Genomic DNA, 6,622 nt, shown 5'->3' with positions numbered 1-6,622 from the left:
GATAGACGCAGTGAACTGACGATTTTGTTGTAAATTTTTGTACATAATATGTGATACGTGTAGTTTAATTTTTTTTTAATATTTATTTTTGTACATTAGCTAGCAYAATTCAGTGAGTTTTATGGTCGAGAAACGAGTGATAAATTTGTGCACAATTGCGTTGCTTTTGTGATAAAATGGCCTTACTGGGATAAATATTTTTCGAAAAATCTTTCACGACTTTGTGATAAAATTTTTGACGAAATTTCTACTCATGTAACATAGTTTTGTAAATAAGACTGGCCTTAGATTTGTCTTCTGTAYTAGGATCTCTTATTTTTTGTTTTGTTTTTTTTTTCTCTAATTTTAGACGCTAAAATTTTGACTTTTTTCTACATGGTCTTTCTTRTACTTGTTTCGTTTATGAGTATTGTCTGATTTCTCTACAATGTGTCCAAATAAATACCTGAGGGTGATTCTGAACTGTGACGTCAAAATTTTCAAGAACTGATTTTTTTTGTTAGATTTTAATCCAAAAATTGCAAATGTGCTGAAGTCARAAAAAAWTTTCAGAATACTCTTGAAAAGGTATTTATTTAGACACACGGTATGTGTCTGTCGTGTGTTTTGCTTTTGTAATTGTAAATTAGTTGTAATTAATAGCATTTTGCAAAATAAATAAATTTACATAKAAATGCGTTTTATTCGTCGTCAATATAAGAAGTAAAAAGTGCATAATGTCTGTTCCAAATTTTAGTAAAATTTGTGCATTTTGAAGCACATGTTAAATTATTAAATTTTAAATGAAAGGAATGATAAAGCAATAAAAATAAATATAAGTAGATATTTAAAGACAAATCAAATCGTTCAAATTGAAATTTTTTCGAAAGAAAATTAGAAAAAAGTGTTTTAGGATGTCCAGATAAAACTTGACTCACTCTGTATATTTTAAATTTTTCCAGAGCAACTTTCATAATTTACATAACGTTTTAATTTCTTATTTATCAACAGAAATTTTATTTCTTGTCTTCGTTCAAACAAAAAAATCATATGTCTAAAGGTCACATTTTTTTAATTCCACATAAAGTCTAGTAAAATTGTTTTTGTAAGGTTGATAGTAGTGTAAAAAAAAATATTTTTCCCTTTGAAAGCAAAATACCAAAATTTGAAGCTGTGTTTATAAAAACTGTTTCATTTCTTTGTATTTTTATTCTTAATCCTTTTTTTTATTAAAAATTAGTTATTAACTCATTTATTTCTAAGCATAAAAATTTGAATATTTGGGTTATCAATTACAAGATTTTTCTTTAAAATTTGTAATAAAACTTAAGAATTTGAGAACAAAACAGATTGTTTTTTACTACTAATTGGGCGCAGATAAGTTCATTAATAAAGATATCAACCAAAATAAATAAAAATTTGAATGTAAAGAAACGAAAAATAAGAAATGTTAACAAACAAATAACCTGAAACGGAGCAAAATATTTATGAATGAAAAATATTATTTATCAAAATATTTTCGAAATAGTCCTTTATTTGTCTACTTATATAATATGTAAATTTGGACGAAAATAAAAAGAATTTATAAAAATCACGATATCCTTGGCTCAATGAATCGAATATATTAAAATGAAATAAATAAAAAATATCTTGTCTAAAAACATTCACCTTCCACATTTGATTCCTTTTGTTGAAAAAAAATATCTACGCCACTGCTTGAAGTATAAGCAACACAATTTAATAAAAGAATTTAGGCCAAATTAATTGCACAAATGCACCAAGTGCAATTTTTATTGCCCAATTGCATCGCCCTTAATTTTTTTTAAATCGCACTTCGTCTGGCTTTTGCTCTTGACATTTTATTAAATAAATTTTGAGAAATTCGGCGCAAAAAATAATATCAAATATGCGATTGTTGCATTAATTACTGTGCGATAAAGATTGTAGTTCAATTGCATAAATATTTTTCTTACAAATAATTTATTTTTAGTATTGAGACACAAATCCGAGTAAAGTTAAACATCCTGTATAAGTGATTGATTATGCAAGGTAAAGGTCACTTCACACCGAAATTCAGCCGGGATTTACCAATTGCCGATTATTATGTAAATAAAGCGATGGTAAATTTAGCCTCTATTGATTTATTTAATTAAGTTGCAAATTAATCAAAATGCTGAAACCGGGGCGAAATAGAGTGTCCTTAAATTAATGAAAAAATAAATGTTTACAAGAGCTTTTTTTAACCAGGATAAACAAAACAAATGGGCGAGTCAAGGTTGTTGTATTTTTAGAAATGCACTTTTATGACTTTCTCATGGTTGGTTATCTCTGCATCTGCTATCAACGGCGATGGCAATGACTTTACTGGATGTCACCTACAACACTAGACTAATTTGGACAGGGACGGACTCGGCATTTTTCAACCGCACAAAAAATACTTTGTCTTAATCTATTCATGTCTTAATTATTACTGTAAATTGTAGTTCGCTCTCTATAAATCAGACTATAATTTCTAAAAAAAAAAAAAATAATAAGACATTTATTATTGGCAAAATTTTTCTACTTTTACTAAATAATTATAAAAAAAAACATATACAAGATCATCAGTAACATTAAATAGACATAAAAAATGTCTAATGTTAAAAAATAAATGTTCTTGGTATCTTACGTTACTTGAAAATTTTGTTTGGGGCGCGAGTTTTGACGCACCCTGTATAATTTTTGACTTGATTTGTGGATTTTTTGGTTTGTTATAGCGAAATCTCACAAAAAACGAGATTTGAGTTCAAAAACGGGGTTTAGAATCATTTTCGACCAAATTTGGTGGTTTTCTCGACTTATTTGTGTTTAAATTTTGCTCTAAAAGCAGTTAAAGTGTAAATGAAATAAACTAAATAACATAAATGTTACTTCTTTTTGTGATTTTTAAGCGTGTTTGGAAAATAAATAAGTTTTCAATATCAATTTCTATATAATTTTGTAAATTTGTAGTTTGGTTTTACTGAAAAATGTAAAAATTATATAATTTTTGACTTAATTTGTAGATTTTTTTGGTTTATGACAAAATCTCGTAAAAAACTGAAAAAAACCTAAAAAAAGTAAATCGACCGAAACAAGCTAAAAAATAGCATAAATTTTGATTTAATTTTGCAATTTTTTAGCATTTTTTAACACTCTATATTAAAAGCCATTTAATTAATTTTTTTAATTTTTGAAATCAGGCACAAATTTTGTGATAAAATGGCCTTACTGGGATAAATATTTTTCGAAAAATTTTTCTCGACTTTGTGATAAAATTTTTGACGAATTTCTACTCATATAACATACTTTTGTAAATAAGACTGGCCTTAGGTTTGTCTTCTGTAGTAGGATCTCTTATTTTTTGTTTTGTTTTTTTTTTCTAATTTAAGACGCTAAAATTTTGACTTTTTTCTACATGATCTTTCTTTTACTTGTTTCGTTTATGAGTATTGCTTGATTTTTGTACAATGTGTCCAAATAAATACCTGAGGGTGATTCTGAACTGTGACCTCAAAATTTTCAAGAACTGATTTTTTTTGTTAAATTTTAATCCAAAAATTACAAATGTGCCAAAGTTAGAAGAAATTTTCAGAATACTCTTGACAAGATATTTATTTAGACACACGGTATGTGTCAGAAAAAAACTGAAAAAACCTAAAAAAAGTAAATCGAGCGAAAAAGTAGCATAAATTTTGATTTAATTTTGCAATTTTTTAGCTTTTTAACACCCTATATTAAATTAATTTATTTTTTTAATTTTTGAAATCAGGCCATAAATAAAAATAAAAAGAGAAAAGAGGAGAAGAGAAGAGAAAAAAAAAGAAAAAAAAAAAAAAAGGGAAAAGAAAAGGAGAAAAAGGGTTAAAAAAATCAAAAAAATGAAAAAAGGGAATAAAATAATTTTATTAAAACACAAAGTGTATGGTAAAAACTCATTTAAACAATTTATATTCATGCAATAAATTTCTAATTTAGGTGGTCTAAAATTAAGTTGGCAATGGTAATATTTTTGAGAAAAAAAATTTCTCCCAAATTATTTTTAATAGTTAATAATTCCAAAATTAAAGGCTATTTTAAACGAAAAATTTATTATTCATCAAACATTCCATATTTTTGTTCGAGAAAATCCCATGGGGATGACAAATTCGATACAAGTTGGCCATGAGAACTAATCAAGTTTTCACAAATGGCCATAAAGTAATTTATAAATAATTAATTAGCTCGAGTACGTTTGTATTATTTATCAACAAAATTATTTTTATTACCTATTATGCTATATTTTTAGAAACCATTGTTATTTTTTATCAGTAAAATAGAAAAAAAAAGTTTGGTGCAGTAGACCCATTGACCCATTTATCATTTGAAATATTTCAAGTGGAAATACTATTAGTCCTGTGAGAGGTGAATGCATCCATTATCGTAACAATTTTGACACTGTTTCCTGCAATTATAATACAGAGTGGCTATAAATGATTTTCATCTAGCCAGCTTTGGATTTTTTTGCATGTAACTTAATTTGTGCCGCTCAACTTTTTTGAAAGCTCTAGTTCTGTCATTAGTGTCACTTAATTAATAATAAATCGTTGTTAATTAAACTTTATTGTTTCAACTAATTTCCAATAATAATTCATAATAATATATACTTTGAAAGAAAACAAGTTTATATTTTCGAAGTGTTAGTTAATAAACGGCGATTTTTTAATTTTGAGTTAAAACAAGTAGGTACCCCTATTTTCGTAAAGCGGCATTTTTTATTTTACATGGAAAATTCACAGCTGTCTAGATGAAAATCATTTATAACCACTTTGTGTCAGAACTCGCGCCCCAGAGAAAAATTTCAAGTAAGATGAGATACCACAAACGTAAAAAATTGTATCTGTCAAAAAAATTTGACATTTTTGACATTTAACGTTTTTTTGTCTATTTAATAATACTGATGTATACATATATGTTTTTTTATAATTATTTAGTAAAGGTACAAGTTAGAATGTGTTTCCTTCTCTAATAGCCTGTAGCAAAAAAACTTGTAAAATGATTTTTGCAACAAAAAGTGCAAAATTTGAACTCTTATAACTTTGAAATTTTCATAATTTTCATATACATGGAATTTTTTTCTGGGGCGCGAGTTCTGGCGCACACTGTATAGTGTTTAAGAAATTTCCATGTTTTTATATTAAAAAATTGTATGGATTTTAATCAATGGAGTACGTTTTCGTACGATAAGTGTGCATCATCACCGAAAAACAAGCATTTAATCAGCGAGTTGTTGTTGTTTGTTGGAATTTGTTTAAAAATAAAAATGAAGAAAATTGCAAAACGTCACCCGTCCAATCATCTAGGCAATGCACTCTGCCGTCAAATTTTAAATGTTTTGTTTACTGGTGATAAAAAATGATATAATAATGCGTATCTGACCTTGAATTTTTAACACTGACCGTCCTAACATTGTCAAAGTAATTGTGTGACGTGGCTAGACCACTTATCTATTTCGGGGGTACACCAAGCAATCATAGGATAGGCCATGGTCATAGCACACTCCAAGTGTGCCAACTTACCGTTATTTACACTACCACTAACAGAACAATATCCATTTAACTGAAACCAAAACTCGGAAAAAATTTCATAAAAATTCAAACAACGAGCTGAAAAATTCCAACATTCGCCATGTTTGGCGCGCGATCATTAAACGAGTTTTTTCATTGAAATACGTGAGAAAAGTCCCTGTTGCGACTTTGGTACAAATACCAACAGCCAACGCTGATGGATGATGATAAATCGGAGGAAAAATTCGGTGCAGTGATTGTCTAGACGCGCCAATTGTGGTGCAATGTCAAAGTTCACAAAACAACCACCCACACGAATTTTTTATTGGAAAAGGTAACCAGAGATGGGCAGCCCTAACAAGTCAGGAAGTACGAACTTAATCCCACACGCGAAATATTACATTACAAAAAATTAGGGGGATTTGGTTACCCCTCTATGTGACAGGAAGGGTGAAGCTCACAAACCACCGATCCAAAAAAAAATTCGCAAAAGTAACCTTTTTGAATTTTTTGATAAATTAAAGTAAAAACCAAAAATCGGGTTACTTGTTTTACAAATGCTTAAAAATTCAAAAAACTGCCCATTTTAATATACAAGGCGCTGAAAAAGTAGTGCACCAACCGGATTTTTTATTAATGTACAAAATCTAATAATAAAAATCTAAAAAATCGAAACAAATCCAGAGTGTTTCGACTAAACCCTATGTTGATTGATTTTGTTTACTTTTGATAAAAGTATTATTAACGTCAATTTTTATTGACACCCGACAACTTTTTTTAAACATTTTTTTTTGTAAAAGTAAAACATATTGCACATGTCTGTCAGTTAAGGACACGGAATTTCAGACAGGACTGTCAATCTACTGACATCATCTCTAAAATGGGCATCACTTTATTAACCTCATTTTAAAAGTGGTCACAGAGTGTTATTTTGACAGTTCTTCAATGCACTTAAAATTTGACAGTTAAATATGTCATGTTGACAATAAAGAACGGTTTACACCACAAATTTTTGTATTAATAGAAAAGTTCTGTCCGAAATTTTGTGTCCCTAACTGTACCAAGAAACTAATATCTTA

Source organism: Tribolium madens, unplaced genomic scaffold (genome assembly GCF_015345945.1).
Source record: "Tribolium madens isolate multiple individuals breed KSU strain unplaced genomic scaffold, Tmad_KSU_1.1 Scaffold_71;HRSCAF=194;Tcas5.2_LG6, whole genome shotgun sequence".
Lineage (NCBI taxonomy): Eukaryota > Metazoa > Arthropoda > Insecta > Coleoptera > Tenebrionidae > Tribolium > Tribolium madens.
This window is presented reverse-complemented; position numbering follows the sequence as displayed.